This window comes from Dysidea avara, chromosome 8, assembly GCF_963678975.1.
Source record: "Dysidea avara chromosome 8, odDysAvar1.4, whole genome shotgun sequence".
NCBI classification, from domain to species: Eukaryota; Metazoa; Porifera; class Demospongiae; order Dictyoceratida; family Dysideidae; genus Dysidea; species Dysidea avara.
The window spans coordinates 18,437,522-18,459,342 of record NC_089279.1 but is presented as its reverse complement, the minus strand read 5'-3'; the positions used below and the strand labels follow the sequence as shown (position 1 = coordinate 18,459,342).

The window sequence follows — 21,821 nt, the reverse complement described above, 5'->3', positions numbered from 1 at the left end:
GTATAGGTTGAGTACATATCTGTAGTTGTCAGTGGATGTTTATGTTACCTGTGAACTTGAGAACTTAATCAGAACATATCAACTTATAGACAGGAAAGACTTACATAGTTGCTTGAACTTTGTAAATCTTTGGTTTATGTGCAGCATAATTAACGTATACTAAAGTACACTAGCTAAATCCATCAAGAAGTTGTATTGATGGGAAACCTGTATGTGGTCTGGAATTCACTGTTACATTATAGTGTGGTTATCTGATATGACATATAGAGTTATTCAGCTAATGTCTTGTAATTACAATACAAACATGCGGTACTTTTGAGATGGTGCAGTACTTTTTAAATCCTTTGTAGTGCAAATACTTGTGCACAAGTCCATATGATATTGTTACAGTAATATATCTGAGCCTTTTGAATTAATTGTGGTAAACTCCTGTACACCTTTGCTGCATACCCCTAATACCAAGCATACATACATATCAAGTACTTAAAAAGTAGTAGCTACTGTATAATTCTTATCTTTTCCATTAATAGCTCATGAAAATGGTTAAAGCCTATAAATACATGAGGTCTGAATCTTAGAGAAATATTTCATAAGTGTGGGTCCTGCGGTTTAAGCTGTCTGGGAAATAAGTCATTGAGGTGTTCAACAGCATTTTTGTGTTCAGTTAGTCCAATGATGCTGTTGGCTGTTACAGTTTACTGTTAGACTGTTTGTAAAGTCTGGTATAAATGCACAAGTGTCTTAGTAACAAATTTCACTGTATTGTGTTTCCAATTAAAAGAACTAAGTTGCACACTTATTCAATCACCTGTTAACTTCCTGGGCTACATAAAGACTTTGTAAACAAGTAACAAATTTCTATCACTTAACATCTCTTAAGTGCATAAGTAAAGACAAACATGTATGCATGTGTGTAGTGTGTGTGTGCGCGCGCGTGTGTGTGTTGTGTGTGTGTGTGCGCGCGCACATATGTGTGTGCATTGCATAGCTATGTAGCTATTATAATGTGTATCCAACAGATGACAACTGAGCTATACTCTAGTTTACAGAATGGCTTGTAAAGATACCAAGGATTGTGCTGGAGATCAAAGCATGATGAGTTTTGATAGTTTGAATTTGTGAGTAATGTGTAACATGCATGTGTAGCATATTTCCTTAGTTAAATACTGTACCTTCAATAGTATGATGCCATGTAACTGAACTACAACTTCAAAGCCACCAGTGTTAACCAACCATTAAGCACAATTTCTACATACTGCTATTTAAACTTCTATTTTTTGGTATGGTGGCTGTCAATGGGACCTCTCAAATAAAATAACCGTTGTTTGATACAATACATATCTGACATCAACAGACACATATACGTACATACTGTATTATAGTATTGTTTGAAATTACAGTAATTGTGATTTTAGGGATCCAGCAGTTCACAAAGGTGTCAGTAACATGGGATTTACTGCTTTGAATCATCTTCAGAAAGAGTTATTACCTGTTTTACTGATGAACAAGTAAGCAGTACATGTTTTGTGTGTAACTCTTTTATTTGATGTTTTCACTTCAGGTGTCAAAATTGTATTGTGCAGAGTAAGAAACAAAGTGGAAAAACAGTCACATCCTTAGTTGCTCTACTGAACAAAATCAATGTCAGCAAAAAGTATCCACAGGTACAATATGCATTGATGTACGTATACTTACATATATGTCTATGTACAGTACCACACAAATGCAATGTTGTCTCATGAGAGTGCAAACGACTAAAACCTTGCTAATTAAAGGGCGTGGCACCCATTGAGTATCCATCCCAAACAAAACAGGGTTTTATTATTTTTTTTATTATTAACACAATTTACAGTGACTAGCACTGAAGATCTGACAGCAACATGTGCATGAATACTTGTGAGTGAAATGGGTACCACATATTTTAATTGGCAAGTTTTTTTAATTGTTTGCACTCTCCACAGACGTTGTTCCGTTTGAGCGGTACATACCATATGTGTGTGTATATTTCTAATGTATAGTGTGTGTGGCATTATTGTGAGTAGGCTTTCTGTACTGTATACCATAGTATTACAGTCTGTCTATTATGGTACATGTGTGACTAGAGTATTAACATTTTAGGCTGTTTTGTTATCACCAAGTGCTGATAGTGCAATCCACACCATGGAGACTGCACAGCAAATGGCAAAGTTTGCAAATATTGAGATTTCTTTAGCTATAAGTGGAGGAAGAGGTACATTTACTACAGTATGCGTGTAGTGTACTATGTGATGAAAACTATTTTGTAGTCTACATATGTACATCATATGTGCTACTGTCTTTTTCTGTTCCTCTGAGACAATCATTATCTTTCCTTGTTACTGCCTTCTGAATTTCTCTCCTTTTCACATTACTTGATGACTTTACAGTGAAACCTGTGTAATATGGACACCTTAGTCCAGATTATGTAGGTGTCCTCATTTTCAAATGTCCTGATTAACAGGTTCCACGTGATTCGTAGTGGTTTTGTATAATCCAGTCGTGTGTTTTTTTTTGTCAAGTCCCAATTTGTTTTTCTGGCATGTGAAACAAGCTTAATGTGTATATGTGACCAGATTTTACAAAACCAATCCAAATCGCACATCAGGCAAAATCAAACTAACACCACCAGTGGATAGCTACGCTATCGTACTACTAGTTTTGACCCTCAGTACTACTCAAACTACTTGAGGCTGGTTTTAGCAGATGTATTTTCTGGGTGATGTGGAGAGCTCTAATGGCAGTTTCTGGCCTTGTGAAGGACCTGGCTTGGCAAGAATCAGTGGTTTGCTGGTAGACAGCCTGATAATGTTGGCCAGGCATTTTTTTCTGTTGATTTTGTTTCATGTCAGCCGCTAAGGAGCCAGCACAGCCTTGTAATCTCTTTGTCTGGACTCAAATCGTGGTCTGCCTCCATTTTGAAGTCTATCTCTTACCCTCCCTGCCACCCCCACTTTCCATCCCTTTGTGAGCACTCATGATACTACTTTGCTCATCCGACTGCTCAGATTTTTGGCAGGAACTCTACAAGCAGCTACAAGTGCTGGCAGTGGCCTGATAGGTAATAGATTGATGCATCTTTTGTGTAAATTTCATACGTATGCTTGCTATTCTTGGCAAGTTATGTTGACTTTAATTCTTTAAAACTGTTTATCTCAAAACTTCTAATGTGTGATTTGGACCATTTTCCCAAAATCCAGTCACATATACCAATAAAACATTTTACCAGTACACCTGTACTTACAACGTCAAGTGTCACAATGACATTATCTATTAATCCTGACATACTGTACAATAACCTTTGAAGTCTAGTGCTTCATCTAATAAGTTATAACTAGTTAACTTAACTGGTAGAACCTTGGCATTATAGTAAGCACTTTGAGCTAATTAGGGATCATCCATAATTTTCAGTATTTTTACAAGCGCACATAGAGTGCTCTTTTTTTTTGCTTACTCCTCCCTCCTTCCCAAAAGCGTACTATAACAATGTTGACATGATGTCTATTGTATGATCAATGCTACGTTTTTATGGATACAGCCATCTGCTAATCCTCTGAGCATTGAAAGAATGCTGATTATTTATACATAGCCTTGTATACACTACTAACCAGCTCATGAAGCAGTCTTTCAGAGTCCAGCTTTCAACTCAGCTTTCACCACCTACTCAGCTTTCACATTCTATACAAACACTAGTACTAATTATTGTGTGAATTATTACTATATGTAGTGCTACTAAGACCAACATTTTTTAAAAAGCGTACAGGGAATTTACCCCCTCCCCCTAGTGTACTCTCTGTACTCTTGTAAAAATGCTGAAAATAATGGATGATTCCTCATAAGAGCTGATTTCAACTTTGGGTGTTAGAAATCAAATTAAGTCAAGTACAAAGGTACATGGTATAGAGATTCAATGGCAGATAAATATTGAGCAGCTTGTTTCTCTATCTGTATGTCACTTTGTAGAGGTAGATAACTGATGTTTAGTACCATTTTAACAGGTATTCATGTTGAATAAAATAGTGGTAGTGTAGTTATCAAGTTGTAGAAGTTCATACAGAGGTTAGAGACATGTGTGAAAGTCTAAATATTAGCTGTTGGTAAATAATGTGCATTTCCGTAATAGTATCTTGAGCACAGTAGGGATGTGAAGTATCCATTATGCTTTGTTGTCGGCTATGTTCAACCTGTTACACAGTAGTATGAATCACAAACTGTTTGAAAAGTGCCTCTGCTATCAAAATAGCCACTACGACAAATGACAAATATGGACAATTTCTGTTACGAAGGGAAGCCATCATGTGCTATCGCCAAATCAACACTTTTCGTTGTCAGCAAAGACAAATGGACACAAAGGAGGACACTGGTAAGTCCATGAAGAAGGTATTGTATGTACTGCAGTATGCCAAAAGGCACCTGTCGGGCCGAAGCGACATTGAACAGTGAAAAAATCAAGCCCGTAGCCTTAGCCGTTATCGAGTTACACTTGTATGAAGGCATCAGTCCATCAGTCAGTTACTCAGTCAGTCAGTAGAAAATTCTGTTAAATAAATTACTTTTAAAATTCCATGGCAACTTGTTGAAAGCGTTTTGGGTCAATCTGAAAGCTTTTTTGGGCTTAGTTTTACTTAACCAATACTGCCTCATCATCGTCAGGGAAAATTGAGGTTGTTTTTTGGAGTGATTTTATTTCATGGGCCACACTTAGTCCTTTGTGGTCTTTACTATACACTACTATCATAGTGTATGATACTAGTATTTTTAAAAATCGATTTAAAAATGAAGTAGGGATCTATGCAATAAAAAGTAGTAATGTGCCAAAGTAGGGACTTTCCCACCGAGCTATGCTGTAATACCATCATTCATTTCTTGTTTCACTACTTTTTATTGCATAGGTCCCTACTTCATTTTTAAACAATTTTTAAAAATACTAGTTTGTTTAGTTTTTGTTGTATAGCACAGCTAGCTACTGTATAGCCGGATATTTTCGAGGGACAAAACCTTCACAAACTTTGTGAGTGATGATAGCTTTGTGAAAATATAATCATGAAATGTTTCAGTTTATACACATAACTATTACCCAATTTCTAGACTTTCGTGAATTTAAAAATGTGAAAATTGTATTTTGCACAGTTTCGCGAAAGTTTCATCTCTCGAACATTTCTCACTATACGGTAGTTACAGCTTATTAAAGTACACACTGTGCCAAAATTGGAAGCATATAGGCCCGTAGTCACGTGCATAGCTTACCTTTGATCATAGTAGCAGTGGCACTCAGATCTATGACCTGTCTCAGTACGATGGTCCGCGTTCTTTTCATCCCGACCAGAAGTTGTTTAAACAAATAGACCCTTTCAGTTGTCTGGAGCTTAGCCTTGACTAACAGGATGAAGTAATACAATTTCCACTAGAGTACTATCCAATCACATGAATCACTCGCTGATCTCGCTGTCTGGGGGCACTGAGTGGCTGAGTCAATGTGTTCAGAGGAACAAGCTGTCCAGTATCAGTCCGTCTCAAGTCTCTTCGTTGATTGCAGTCCAGGCATTGGCAAAAGTCGAAGTGACAACTAATGTTTCATGTGCAACACTTGAAATTTTAAGCACCCCACTTTTTCAGCAGCATGAGTGCTTTCTGAAATAATTTTGTGGTGTCTACAGAAAAGTGTTGGTATGGAAAATTTCATCTCGGTATCGTTTCGATGATTGTAGAAGAAGACAACCAACCTGATTGAAGATAAAAGGAAATACAAGGCACACAGGGTGTACACTCGTCGGAACCCCAAAAGGCACATCCTATCGGTGAGTTTGTTGTTGTTGTGGTGTAAAATTGTGACCATGCGCTGCTTCGTTTGGGCTCTAGGCTTGCAACTGTGGTCAGGCAGTAAGTGAGGCAGTGAGACTAAAATTGGAGTTTTTGGAGATTTAAAAAATTTTTTATCCGGCCATCTGTAAGTGTTTTGCTGTATTTAATGTTGTTTTATGTATTATGTGGACTAGTACTATTCTGTAAAGGTGATTTTCGCTATGTAAAATGTCTGTAGGATGATTTTTAAAGGTGGAATTTTGGGCGGCACACGAAACATTGACCACAATCCCTACTTATATACATAGTAGTGCACTTGTTCAATTCTTGAGCTAGCATCTTCTAATGTGTGTAGCAAATGTTGAAGTCACGTATCATAACTTGTGATAGTATGTATTGTATACAGTATCCCTGTATCATAAAAAAGTATGCTAATCTTGTAAATATTAATGTTGCAATGGATGATTTGTACTTATAGTCAAAAGGGACAATGTAGCTAAAAGTCACATCATCGTTGGTACACCAGATGGGGTGATCCACTGGATGACAAAGTTGTTCATACCTGTATTTGATCCAAAGAATATCACTCTATGTGTCTTGGATGGTGGTGTGTGCTCCTTGATTCTCAACAATCTCGTGAAAACACCTTGACAATAAAAATGTATGTGTTTGATCATATACATGTACTCCTATTGTGTTCTGGTGTCATTTGCATCTGGAAATGTTTAGGGTATACATTGTATGATAGTTAAACATTTGTTCGAGATCATCATCATGAGCTGCAGCACATTTGTACACAAAGCAGTTCAGTTACTCTAATAGAACATACACATTTGAAGGTTGACTTTATTGAATGTTCGGACAATTACTATCAAATGTGTAGTTGTGATTTACTTAGATTTGTGCTTCCTTTACTTTACTTTATTTTGAAAATATGAAGTGACAAAATTGTTCACAACATCCTAATAGAGCAGTCAGGTACTCAGAAAATGTAAGTGTTGTGCAGTCCATATATCCAGCCAATTACTGTACATAAATTTGCAACCATTTCAAAATTTATAGTTGGTACATGTTCACCTGAGCCTTATAATTAAAATTATGAAGCCGTTTATGTCCACAGAAAGCTGACATGTCAGTTACATAACACTATGTATCACCAGTTGTAATAGCACACAGCAAGCTATTAGTACAGCAACATCTGCAGTGACAAAACGACCAAGACAAGGAGAGTCAGAACTCCCCCCTTATGCCGTTAACCAAAAAATACTCTTCACAGGAAAGCGTATTATAAGCCAGTCAAAATATCTGCTTATGAATGTGATGGAGTACTTCAGAATGAAGTGAAGAAAAGTAAGGGCCACTCAAACATTGGTAACAAAACAGCTAAAGCTACTGGTAAGTGACATGTGTCATAAAATTGTAAAGCGGATAGGTGGTAAAGTAAAAAAAAAATTTAATGTAAGTTGTGAACCACCAAAGCTTGTACATACTTGTATGGCTTCAACCACAATTACGTGTAAACCACACTTCAAAGATGCCAGCTTGAATGGCTTTGCCAATACCAAATTTTCTAGCATTGTGTCCTTCAAAATGGCTGTTTGTAATGAAGCGCTCTTTTTAATTAAAGGTTTCTGGTGTTTGAAGTGCTGCGCAGCAATACCAAGTTTTTGCTGGTATGGTGATTATAACAGAAGTTATTCAAGGAAAACAAGGTCTCAGGTGAACATGAACTAACTATAGAGCTTACCATACTGTGTTATTAATAGCTTAGTGTAAGCAAATTTCTTTTAGGGGGTTAAATGGGAATGTTGTGTATATGTTTAACTGATTGTTTCATTCTGTGCTTGTATTTTCATTATACATAGGAGTTTATCTGACTGTCAAGTATTGCTGTTATGCACCGTCATTAGTGAGCAGGTGATGAATTTCTCCCAGTCCATTTCACCCACACCCAAAATATTTAAGGTCAGTACACTGCAGTAGAACTCTTGATAGGGATTTGAAACAGCATCATGCATCCAGTATACTACCTATACAGTTAGTTGGATACAAGGCACGTTTTACTTTGAAACAAAGACTATTTAAAAACTAATGTTTCTTCTTGCAGTTCTTTATATAAAGTAGACTATAATTGAATATAAATTAAATTTCTCTAAGCTTGAGTGATACAAGTTGCTTTGATGGATCAAGCTACTATCTGGCTTTTCCCACAGAAGAAACTGGTCATATTGTGCCGTTTTGATATTGCTTCTATGCCACAGTACGTTTCTGTCCCTGTAGCCTCTGTACACACCTCTGGGATCAATGATACATGGCTTTTTAGAATCCCCTTTGTCAATAGAATCTAACAGAATGGTTGTACGTTAGACCCCTAGTTTAGACACTATGTATTTGCTTAGTTACAACTTTGCTCAGTGTCGTTATACTGTTGTGTTTCTGTTCTTGTACCTTGGCACAATAGCTGTTTAGCAAAGGTACTTGCCTTTCAAGCCTTAATCTAATGCTCAAGCAATTAAAAAAGCAAATAGGATGATGACACACTTTGCTCACAGTTCTAATCCCTCTTGCTAAACCTGCAAAACTTCATCAATGACCAACAAACCTAGTATGCAGTGCAAATTACAGAAACCACAACCATGTTCAAAACAGGACATTTTCTGGGATGTGATGCCATTTCCAAATTCCTATTAAGAGTTGTATATTTATATATCTAGATTGCAGTACTGTATATACATACCTAAATGTTTGATGGTGACAGGGTGATTGTACAGTATGCATATTTATAATTTTTATAATTTATAAGTATAAGGAAAAATTTGTTTACTTTTTTGTAACATTATTATGACTGGTGAACCCACGTACATGGGAAAGAATAGCACCTGGTTTATTGTTTTTGCCTGAACATGCACCCCAAATATCAATTGCTGAAATAGCTACACTTTGTTTTCTGTTATGTTCAGCCCATTATGCAGTGTTACAAATGAAGAAACACTAGGGGAAGGACCTCTGCAGTCAATCAGTCACAACAGAAAATTCGGATGATTCCTGTCAAATATAGGGAAGCCATTATGTGGCACTACCACGAATCAACACCTTACATGTCAGCAAAGGTAAATGGGACACAAAGGAGGACACTGATAAGTCCATGAAGCATGCATTGTACGTACTGTGGTATGCCTAAAAGCACACGCACCAGTTGATGTTGAACAGCAAAAATCAAGCCCGTAGCCTTAGCCGTCATTGAGTTATGCTTGGCTGAAGGCATTAGTCAATCAGTAGAAAATTCCATTGTTTTTACAATTTCGTAGCAGCTTTTTGAAAGTATTTCAGGTTGTACTGAAGGCAATTTTGGACTTGGTTATATGGTATTGTGCACGAAACAAGTAACGAAGAAGTCACGAGGGCTCGCGAATGCTTGTGAAGTCTTACATGTAGGTCGTGAAAAATTTTATAAAGTTTGCAATTGGAATGCAAAAGGATCTCAAAGTGCCCACATGTAGACAGCGTGTTTTAGTGGGGTTCATGAAGCTACATATATAAAACCTCTAAATAGAAACAGGATCAATTAGTGGTCGGCTGTTGGTCAGTTGCTAGGTTACCCATGGCACCTTCAAGAGCAAACCATTACTTATGTCAACAGCATATGGTTCAATTATTTACGAAGCTTCTGTAGCTTGTTCATAAAGCCTATGCAACCTGTTTGTAAAGTTTATGTGACCTGTTCATAAAGCTTATGCAACCAGCTCACAAGACCTTTCACCTAACGAACATGTGCGAGCCCTCGTGACTACTTCGTTACTTTTTGTGCAGTGTACCTTACCTAACCAATACTGCCAAGATGTGATGAAGGTATTGTGAGGCTGGTTTTAGGATGATATATTTGGCCAGAAAAGCTCAAACAATACTATCGTACTGTATAATTTTAGTAACACTTATTGCATGTGTACTGTGCTACATATGAATTGTTTCCAATAGAACCTGAGCCATCCAAACCCTTATAAAAATTTTTATTAACCTATATAACTGTGAAGCTCAGTTGCTTATACATACTGTAGAGTCTGGTTGTTAAATAATAGTTAGACAAGACAAAGGGAACTACAGTAAGTAATTTAGTAATCCTGAATACCTGAGGCTGTAGCGTCCCAAGCACAGTGAAGAGAAGATACAAAACAGTAGTCATATGTCTTGAGTTTCATTGATCATCACAATAGTGGTAATGGACACACCTGATCTGAAGTATCAAAACCAGCGATAAGGAGGATAAATCATGGTTCAATCAACAGGTCCATCCCTGTTCAATTTTCCAATGCATATGTATGTATGATTCGATGGTTTCAGGTGGCATTATACACTGTAACATAAGTTATAACATCTTATCAGTAAGATACATACAGTACGTCAGTTGAGCAGTAGTATATTCATTGGAGAGTCAATTATCCAAATTTTAATCAGCCATAACATCAACTATATTATGAACACCAAAATATGATTGGTCAATTAAATTTTGTTAACAGGTGTATACCCTAGTAACAAAGTTCTGTACTTACATAGATGAATGACTACTTATAATAATTTGGTACCCAAGACCATCCAGAATCCAGTCCAACTTCACACCAGACCTTCTCCACTAACATAGTGATTACACCAAAAAGCCTGTCTATGAGTGAAATGTGCTTTTCAGGTCAACTAAAATGTCACCAATGGATTATCTTAAACACCACCTGCAAACAAGCTCCAGGTAAAATTATACAGTACGATAGTATTGTTTGAGCTTTTCTGGCCAAATATATCATCCTAAAACCAGCCTCACAATACCTTCATCACATCTTGACAAGTTTTGAATCAACATGTCTCGTACACCCATTTGTAAAGTGAACAACAGATAGCTCTTTATGATATTAGCCACATCACAATGGAGAGTCAATTACCTGGGGAAAGGTACTTGTATACCTGAAAAGTACAAAAAATTAAACAGTTATATGTAACTGCTAATATCAAACTATATATACACTCAATTAAGTATACATGTGAACCAGGTTCAACTGTGATGGGCTCCTCAAGCAGCTACATGCCGAGCTGAACTTGGATGTTGCCTACTGCCCTACTTATGGTATAAAGTTGCTAAATCAAAATACTCTAATAGAACACTCAACCACTCTAATAGAACATTCAAAAGAATTAAAATAAAAGACCAATGTGTGGGTTGAAATGTTTTTTCTGCATGTACTGTCATTACACTAGTGATCAAAGTAAGTTGTAGCTAATAGTGGGATAACTACTTAGAGGATTTAAAAACATTATTCAGAAGCAACTGCACCTTGCGCTATCAGCAAAGATAAAGAGGACACAGGTTGATCTTGTGCTGTTAAGATACACACTTGACAATATTTAGATTTTAAATACTTCTGTTTGTTAATTCTACTGACATTTTTATACCTTCAAGACCGTATTATACTGTGACAGTACTTGAGGTTGCAACCTACCCTTATACATAGCATGGGTTAGTGGAAGGAAGAGGTCAAGGCAAAAGAGACACAACATTTCAACCCACTCATTGCTAGAGGTCTTCAGAAAAATTTGACAATATGTGTACATACAAGTTGCCATATGTCATGTGCATACAACACAGAACTTTGGACATATAAATCATGGGATGTTCTACTGGTATCTAAATAAACCATAATGTGAATTGGCCAATGAACAAATGCAGTATTATTGTTAAGCAGTATGTATCCATGTTGTCTGTAGAGTCTTATGGATGAAGCTGTTTAATTGTGGCTTGTAGGGCGAATCATGCATTTGGCCTAAAACTTCTTGGCAACTTACTTAATGATTTTCTGTGCTAAATGGTCTTCATTTTTGATACCAACAATCATTAATCCTTCACTGTAGCCTCTAACAACCATTACTGAGGTTGTGTTTCAATGATTTATATGTCCAGAGTCTCCAGAGAGCAACTAATATTTTCAAACCTTTTCCAATATTGCTTATAAATTATGTATCCTAATGAATACAGTTCCATTGTACTCAATGGAGTACCAAACAACATAGCTGAACCTCATGAGAAACATGTCCAATAATTGCTCTCGATCAGCAACACCAAAAACAATCATGCACTTCTTGTTCCACACCAACAGTTTCATAATATCCTAGCTTTTATGCATGATGACCACGTATCACTCTTCAAATTTAAAGAGTCCATGGGTACAAACACAAGTTCATATGCTTACCAGATGTAAACAAGTTTTATTAAGCAGACACACTTAACAACCAGACTCTATGATATCATATGGTATCGGTGTTCCATCCTAATAAAAGTATATTTATAGTATCAGGTACCTATATAATTCTCATTTTGAGGAATGAGCCTTATCTGCAGCGAAAAGAGTGGGGGTGCTTTGTACACAGAACCATTGGAAGGGATAACATTTAGAGTTGTTTCCTGTGAAAAAGGCAAGTGAAAATTCCTATGTAGAGGCACACATTTTTGCACTCCTTGAAAAGTCCTAGGTCTGCTTTTGAAACAAAACCAGACCTAGCAATTTTTGAAAATTGTGAAAATGCATGTCCCATATACATAGGAGATTATAAATAAATCTCACTGGAGTTTTCTCCTGCTTTCTTCAAGAGGAATATCTCAAAACGTTAACCGCTCTACCCCCATTCTTTTTGGCATTTTTTGCATTATGACATAATTACAGATAAGGCTTATATGGTGTAAGAGCAGATACCGGTAATCCAAGATCTACTGTATTTGGTATTATTATTGTTTACTTAGGTTATATGTTTTGGCTTTGTAATTCAATTTATGTTATGTCAGTATTTTGTCTTCATATAGCTATCTCGACCAGCCAACAGTGCATTTGGTAGCTTTTATGGAAGGGGAGAAAAATTTATTTTATCATTCTAGTCATATAACACTGTCACAGTTTCTTCAACTTGAAAAGGAGGAGCCTGAGACAATTGCACAAGAACTGTTGAATAACCTTAAAAGCTTTCAAAAGATTTTGTCCATGAAAGACTACTGGAATAATGACAACATGAAATTGATGGTTGGTGTACTAGTAAAATCACATGAAGCAAATGGTATGAACAGAGTGTTTGCTGAGATTTTAAACCTTCGGTCTTGTCAATTTCATATGAGCCTTCGCAAGTATGTACAGGAGACTTCAGATTATCATAGTTTTATACAACTCTCTATATTATTTGGGCACTTGTTAAGTGTTTTTCCATCTTCGGCTGTCTTTATCCTTCCACTTGATGCTTTGAAAAATGTTATGGATGAAAAATATCCAGATGAAACAATTACAAGTGCTGTAGATAGCATGGTGAAAGTATGCCATGCCTTGTGCACTAGTACTTCGGTGTCTTTTAAAAATGATACAATTGAAACTAAGATAGCTGATGAAACATATGATTACAGGGAGGAGCAAATATTACCTAAAGTTGCTGAGTTGATTCACCCACACTGTCCTTCACTTAGAGAAAACATCATTGAAGGTAGCTACTCTTCCTGGGACCATTATTACGACACCCAGTTCAGATTATTACGTGAAGATTTCATGGCTCCACTTCGTCAAGGGATATGTGGTTATCGTGAGGGATTGAAAGGTAGTGATATACAAGATGTGAGAGTGTATCACAATGTAAAGTTTACTGGCTGCCAAGTTAACCACAATGGGGTTTTTGTGAGGATACAATTTGATGTTACTTATCTGAAGAATGTCAACTGGGAGCATGGCAAGAGGTTGATATATGGTTCACTTCTGTGCCTTTCCCATGATCAATTCAATTCTATAGTATTTGTAACAGTAGTTGAGCGAAAGGTAGATGATGTGAAGAAGGGGATAATAGTTGTTAGAGTTGAGTCAAGAGATTCAGTTTTAAAACTATCTGCCAAAAAGGAGACCCTTTACACGATGATAGAATCACAAGCTCACTACGAAACGTACTTCCATGTGTTGCACAGTTTGCAAACTGCTGAAGTAAGTACCATGCCATTTAAAAAGTATTTAATTGACAGCAAATGTAAAGAAGTCCATCCACTTTTGTACATTGGCATGGGCGATCATGGCCTTGTTAAGTATATGCCTCCAGTTTATGACCTTCAGAAAGCTATTGGTGACAATGCTATATTTAATGTTACCAATGAAAAGAAGTGGGATGATTTGAAGGATGGTGTTTGCAATTTGGAGGTTGAAGCATTAAAGCTATCTTTTACTAAGGAAATTTGTGTAATACAAGGACCCCCAGGTACTGGGAAGACTTATATTGGTGTGAAAATTGTGGAGGCATTGTTAGTCAACAAAAACTTGTGGGATCCAATACGTTCTTCCCCAATTCTAGTAGTGTGTTTTACTAATCATGCTCTGGATCAGTTTTTAAATGAAATAATTGATATCATGAAGTGTGATCCCACAGATCCTATCAATTCACCCTACAAGATTGTTCGTATTAGTGGACGGTGTTCCAATGAAACAGTGAAAAATTTCTCTATCCACTCTTTTAGGAAGTCCAATACTCATCGACACTTCTACAAAGTTAGGAATGGTTTGACAAATGAAGCTAAACAACTTGATGGCCTCTTGTCTATTATGCAAGGAAGAAGTGCACCATCACTTTACAAATTGAAGCAATTTATTTCACCATTGCATTATAACCAACTAGTGAAAGATTGTGAGATGAACAAGAGGCAGAGATCCTCATATATTGACTATGATAGCAGTGATGATGATGATGAAGATAACTACATGACAGTTGGTGGATATAGCCCCCTGGAAATTTGGTTATCAGGAAAGGATTTGGAGTTACAACAACAAAGAAGTTTTACTGTACAACAATCTAGAGGCAAAGGAAAGAACAAAGCAAGGGGTAGAGGAAAGACAGCAACCATTCAACCAAATCAAACAGGTTCCATTCACATTCAGCAAGATGCAGAAATTGCTTACAATGATAGATTTTTAGGAGAAGAAGCAACAAAGTTCAAGTTTGCTGATACACAATCAAATTTCATTGTAAGAGATTCTTTTCCAAAACATAGAGTGGACAAGATCAGAGATATCTTTAGGTTGTCTGTTGAGGAGAGGAAGAAATTGTACTCTTATTGGGTAAAAGAATACAGCAAGAAAATTGAAGAACAACTCCAAGCAGATATTTTACGGCATACAGAAAACACTAAAATGTGTGAAGAAGTTTGTCAAGAATGTGATCAAGAGCTGTTGGAATCTGCACATATAATTGGGATGACAACAACCGGAGCTGCAAAGTACCAACATATTATTCAGAGGGTGAAGCCCAAGATTGTAGTGGTAGAAGAGGCAGCAGAAGTGTTGGAGTCTCACATTGTTTCTTGTCTTACAGCTGCAACTCAACAGTTAATTCTCATCGGAGATCACAAGCAACTTCGACCTAACCCCAATGAGTATTACCTAGCACGTGATTATAATTTAGATATTTCTCTTTTTGAACGACTGATCAGAGCTGGTATTCCTCATGCTACACTTGAGATTCAACACAGGATGAGACCAGAGATTGCAGGGCTAGTCTGTCCATACATTTACCCCAGGTTACTAAATCATGAATCTGTATTGAAGTATGAAGATATCCGAGGAATCGCTACCAATATGTACTTCTTTGATCACAAGTATCCTGAAGCTGAGAACACTGATCTAAAGAGTCACTCTAATGAGGAAGAAGCTAAACTAGTTGTTGCTCTATGTGACTATTTCCTCAAACAAGGTTATTCTCCCAGTAAGATCACTGTATTGACCACATACACTGGTCAGTCACTGAAACTAAAGCCATTAATGCCTAAAGAAAAGTTTGAAGGAGTTAGACTAACTGTAGTAGACAATTTTCAAGGTGAAGAGAATGACATTATTATACTGTCATTGGTGCGTAGTAACACTAGGGGAAGTGTTGGGTTCTTGAAAATAGAAAACCGCATCTGTGTTGCCTTATCACGAGCTAAGAAAGGCTTTTATTGTTTTGGGAACTTCAGCCTGTTAAGAGAATGTTCCGAATTGTGGGACAACATTGTAGGATATATTGAGAAACAAGGGAAAATTGGATCAGGTTTGGAGTTGTACTGCTGTACCCATCCAGACAAGAAAGCTGTCATTTCAAAGTGTGGAGATTTCTTAAGTGTTCCAGATGGTGGGTGTCAGCAGAAATGTAACGCACGCTTGGACTGTGGTCATGCTTGTGCTCTGCACTGTCATCCTAAGGACCCTGATCATCTAGAGTATTTGTGTAAAAAAACCTTGTCCTAAGAAATGTGACCAGGGACATCCTTGTGATAAACTGTGTCACGAGCCATGTTCAGATTGCATGGTGGTAGTACTGAAAATTATTCCCCTTTGTAATCACTCTCAAAATGTGCCATGTCATATGCACCCATTGCTCTTCAATTGTAATGCTCCCTGTGAAAAGAAATGTCCACAAGGCCACAAGTGTAAAAAGTTGTGTTCTGAATCTTGTGGGCCATGTGAAGCTTTAGTTAGCAAAAAGCTTTCATGTGGTCATACATTGGAAGCTCCTTGCCATGTGAGTGCACCGAAATGTAAGCAGCTAGTGACAAAAGTATTACCTGAATGTGGTCATGAGCAAATGGTCCCTTGTCATCTAGATCCTTGTGAAGCTATATGTGAAAAGCCTTGTGTTAGGAGGTTACCATGTGGACACACTTGTCCCAATTATTGTGGGGAAGCGTGTGTAGAGAGATGCTCTGTTGAAATGAAGAAACCTCACCCAGTGTGTGGTCACAGCATCACTACCAAATGTAGTGTTGATATCTCTAATGTAAAATGTCATGCTAAAGTGAAGAGGCTGATACCAACTTGTGGACATTTTGCTACAGTCAGGTGTTCAGACCAAACATCAGATATGATTTGTACTGAAAAGGTGACAAAAAGAAAAGAATGTGGACATGAATTTATTGGATCATGTCATGATGCAAGGAAAAAAGCCTGTCAGGTTCTAGTGAGCAGAACTATCCCACAATGTGGTCACAGATTAAAGCTTCCTTGTAGTGTTCCACTACCACCACAATGTAACATACCATGTTCAACTAAATTACTATGTGGACATGATTGTAATGGCACGTGTGGTGAATATCATCAAGGTAGAATGCACAAACCATGTGTGCAGTCAATGGATTTTCCCTTACCATGTGGTCACCAACTGCATACAGATTGTGTTGGTATTAGTGTCCCAGTCTGCAAAGATCCTTGTAAAAGGAGGTGTTCCCATCGTCAGTGTACTAACACATGTTCCAATGCTTGTATGCCATGTTTCAAACCTTGTGAGTGGAAGTGCCAACACTATACATGTACTAAGAGGTGTGGAGAGGATTGTGATCGGCCTCCTTGTAACCAGCATTGTCCTAAACTGCTTCAGTGTGGTCATTATTGTATTGGAGTGTGTGGAGAACCATGTCCCAACATTTGTAAGATATGCCATAAAGAGAAATTCAAGAAATTGTGCAAGTCAAAACACAAAGAAGGAAACAAGCATCTACAGCTGGACTGTGGACATTTGTTTGAAGTAAAACAGTTTGACAAGTGGATGGCTAGCACTGTAGGGGAAAGTGATGTTATCAAGCTGATTCGTTGCCCTGCTAAAAACTGTGGTGAGGTTTTGTATCACAGTTTTAGATTTAACCAAATTATCAAACAGGTTAACAAACACATTTTACAAATACAAGATCCTAGATTTTCTAAAGAAGCAGATGAGTCCCATGCAAATTTTTTGCAACATATTGCCAAGTGTATAGACAATTGTATTTGTCATTTAAAATCTATTGGTAATGAAGAGTCTAAGGAAATTATCACTTTATTTTTACAGCTAGCAGATTTTATTAAAGAAGGTGGACCTTCTGTACAAAAAGTTCAAGATATTTTGTGTGAACACAGACGACTTACCCTACTTACCATTGTAATGCTCTTGAAACTAAAGGCACCAGATAGTAAGTCAAAAGATGACCTTGTAGAGCACAAGAAATTGTTTAAAACCTGTGGAGCCTACAGGCAGACTGCATTGTTTGAAAAAGAAACCAGAGAGTATTATGAAAGATTACAAAAAGAGGCAGTGACTGTACTAGGGTGCTGCATTCCAGTTAAGGTGGAAGATCTGATAGTTGAAAGACCAAAGTTCTCCAGAGGTGTGTGGATGAAATGTTCCAAAGACCATTATTATTGTAATCCTAGAATTCCAAAAGGATTTAACACTGATTTGAAATATGATAGTTGCCCCCACTGCTAGTTTTGTATACATACATACATAACTATTAATTTTCATTTGAGTAGCTATAAACTATATTAATAATATTATGTGTAAGATTGTATAGTGATATTTATGTGGACTAATTGCTTACAAAGTTGTAGCTTAGCTAATTATAAATGGCATAATTGTGACTGAATTTTGGAAAATCACCCATATGGGTGTACGTGAAATAATTAGAATTTTCATTTTAGGGGGTTGCTAATAAGAGCTGGAAACAGTTCTAAAATATTTCAAGAATTTTCTTGTAAATTAAGGTATTGAGAATGGTTTAAAACCATCAACAAGAAGATTTGCACTATAAAGTTGTAATCTGATCATTAAAATCAAATGCACAGTTTTCCAAAATTCGGTCACAATCTATACTACTATAATAAATCAATAATTGTGACTGGATTTTGGAAAATTGGCCTTAATGTAACATTTTACAATTCAAATAATTTTATGATCAAAATAAGGCATTTCAAACTACAAATCAGCTTTGCAATGATTATTGTAGAATCATTAGTCAATACCTTGAATTACAACAAATTCTGTGAACTATTAACAACAGCTACACTGCACAAGTGTGCATGCTTAATGGTGACACAGGAAAGTACAGATTTCTATATGTATTTCACATGTGACATTAAAACTGATTTTCCAAATTTGGGTCACAATCATTGGGGAAAACCCCTCCACAATTATGACGATAGATGTGGTGGATTCACATTACTTGTTTGCTTGAATGTACATCTTCATCTACCTTATAAGATATAAGCCTATCACAGGGGCGGATCCAGACTTTTAAAAAGGGGGGTTCCACTTCGGAATTGCAACTTCAGCCTAACTGTAAGTTGAAGACCAAAAAAAAAAAAAAAAAAAGGGTCATCACCTGCTGACAATAGCTTCCCCTCACCATAGATGCATGCCCTCACCAACTACATTTCCTCATTTATAACTGTATGCGTAGCTTGCTACACTACTCAAAGACTACTGTGACTGCTCTATTAGAGTATCTCGATTTGACTGCTCTATTAGAGTATCTCAAGTAAGAGAGGCTCTTTCAAAAGGGGGGTTCCATGGAGCCCTTTGAACCCCCCCTGGATCCGCCCCTGTATCAATATTAGCCCTGAAATTTTTAGGGCTAATGAAATTTTTAGGTTTACTGAATTTTTAGGGCTTTTTTCATAAGCCTATCAACATTAGAAATTTTTATGATTTCCCACCAATATTATAATTTTTGCCATACATTTTTTGACTTCGAGATAATAATTGTTTATTTTTAGATGAATGGAGACAACTTCAATGCCAACATACATTTTTTACTCAATCAGTAACTTCTATAAGCACACTTTAGAAATAAAAATTTAATTTTCCTAGGATCTATTAAAGCAAGCCTTCCATGTGCATTCTTATATTTTCCTGCATTTACGTCATGGAACTATTTTCATTGTAAAACCATCATACAGTAATCTTTCCCCTGAAATTTTTTCTGCTTGTACCTGAATGATGTATATAGGTACCCAGCAAAATTCTAAAAGTTGAGAGTGTATCTATTACAATAAAATTGTATACATTAATTTAACCATTTTGCATTTTAAATTACATCATATACCTAATTAGATTATTCAATCACCATCCCATTAATACCACTATATAGTGCATAATTATGTAGAGAAGTGCTGACAAAAATTACAGTGGCAGATCCAGCTAGAGGGGGGCACAGAAACCATAACACAAGATCGAGATAGTCTAATAGAGCAGTCAGTCAAATACTCTAATAGAACAGTCACCACACATAATGCTACCTTCATAGTAGCTAAGTATAATAACTAGCAACTGTAGCACTATCCCATGTATGGGCACACTTAACCAGCTAAGGATATTTTGCAAATGAGATGCACTTGGTCTTGTGTATGTCATTCTTTAGGTCCATAACTATTAGCTATAGCTAGCTCAACTACTCATGTCTGTCACATATCCCTATATAACTCTTGATCAATGTATAGTGTTGTCCACTTATAAAGCAGTATGATTTGGTGCACAAAACCACTCTACATCGATTTTTTTAGCCCTGAAACATATGAAAATTATTTAGCTTCTGGGGGGCTGTCCCCTCACACCCCCTGCTCTATATGCCTACTACCCTGGTGCACCCTCCTTGCCAAACCCTGGATCCATCCCTGAATTATATGATAATACCTGCAAGTATACCAGAATTGTAAGGCTATAAAGCAAGGTGTACATATGTAATTGTTTGGTTAAAGGGATTGTAATATTTGGGAAACCAAGGGTTAGACCAAACATTACAACCAATAACCAATCTTTAATATGCATCACAATCACTATATGCCATCTAAATGCTAACCATACAAACCAGTGAAACCACACTAGTTTTAATATCTAGCTAACACTTATACCTATACACACAATAATGTACTAGTACATGTAACTCTACATGGCCTGTCAACGGGGTGAGTTTGTGATATATTGACTGGTATATGTATCATTATTTATACAGTATTTGTTTGTCATGTCCCTGTGTGTTAAGTTGATATAAAAAAAAATTATAATCTCAAAATAATAATAATTATAGTTGTATACATGTCTCTCACCTAATAATTTTGTGCCAAACCCTGCAGTTGATCACGAGAATATTATGTACATTGTAGGTTGCCTGTAAACTGTCAGTACTGACTAATTATTATTGCAAGCAAACATGTCAGATTGTCCTTCAATGCTATGCATTCACTTAGTACATGTACTATGATAGCACAAATAGATCAACAGTCAATTGTATCACCACCTGTATGCACTAGTTGTTGTATTCTGCTATACTGGTGACTACTAGTGTTGCACCAATAAGAAGTTTTGCTGATTAGCCTAATAAAATTATGTGATTGGTTTTGTGAAAAAGGGTCTCACGTCAGTCAGGGGCGTAGGGAGGGGGGATTCTGGGGGGGTTCAGGAACCTCCCCTGTAAAATTTAGACTTCTGCAAGCAGGATCCTAACACATCATTTAGTGAAAATGAGTGAGCAATATAGTGTAATGGCACAGCACAACAATTGATAAAACTTACATTCATCTCTCAGGGAAGGATTTGCAGAGGTAACATGAGTCCTCTTCAAAACTTGTTTAAAAGATCGATATACTCTAATAGAGCAGTCAGGTATATACTCTAATAGAGCAGTCAGGTATACTCTAATAGAACATGCATGTAAATATCCATGTCCATATGAAGTTTTTCAGACATTCAAACATTAAATACATGACCTTATACTGCTATAGCTTTGGTGTGCAGTGTTTAAAGATATAGAGCTCCAGTAATTTATCACTTGTGTTATACAAACTGAATTCATGCTATGCATATTTGTATAGTTATATTGCTTTGATTGTCATTTGTATCAGTGGATTCATGGCTCCTATACCACAGTGAGATATATATAACCATCACTTACAGATTACTATATGTGTCTCTATGTGTTATGCTGTCTGTTTCCACTAGGTGACTTTATCTAGTACTACCTTCATCCCAGGGGCACTTAATGCATCATAATTAATGTACTTTTTGCATAAAATATAGCAATTTGCTGAGTTTTGATTTATTAAAATATTGAAAGTCTTTCAGTGGCTGGGGACTGCGCCCCCAGACCCCTGCTTCTAGTAACTCAATGCTGGTGCTGGAACCCCCCTTCAAAAAATCCTGGCTACGCCCCTGGACCGTCTATTGAATTTCTGAGC

General features: G+C 36.8%; 1 pseudogene; it reads left to right on the top strand.

Moving 5' to 3' along the window:
• The first annotated feature begins 1,019 nt into the window (after positions 1–1,019).
• On the top strand, positions 1,020–18,166 carry LOC136264833 (NFX1-type zinc finger-containing protein 1-like; annotated as a pseudogene).
• Positions 18,167–21,821: the final 3,655 nt, after the last annotated feature.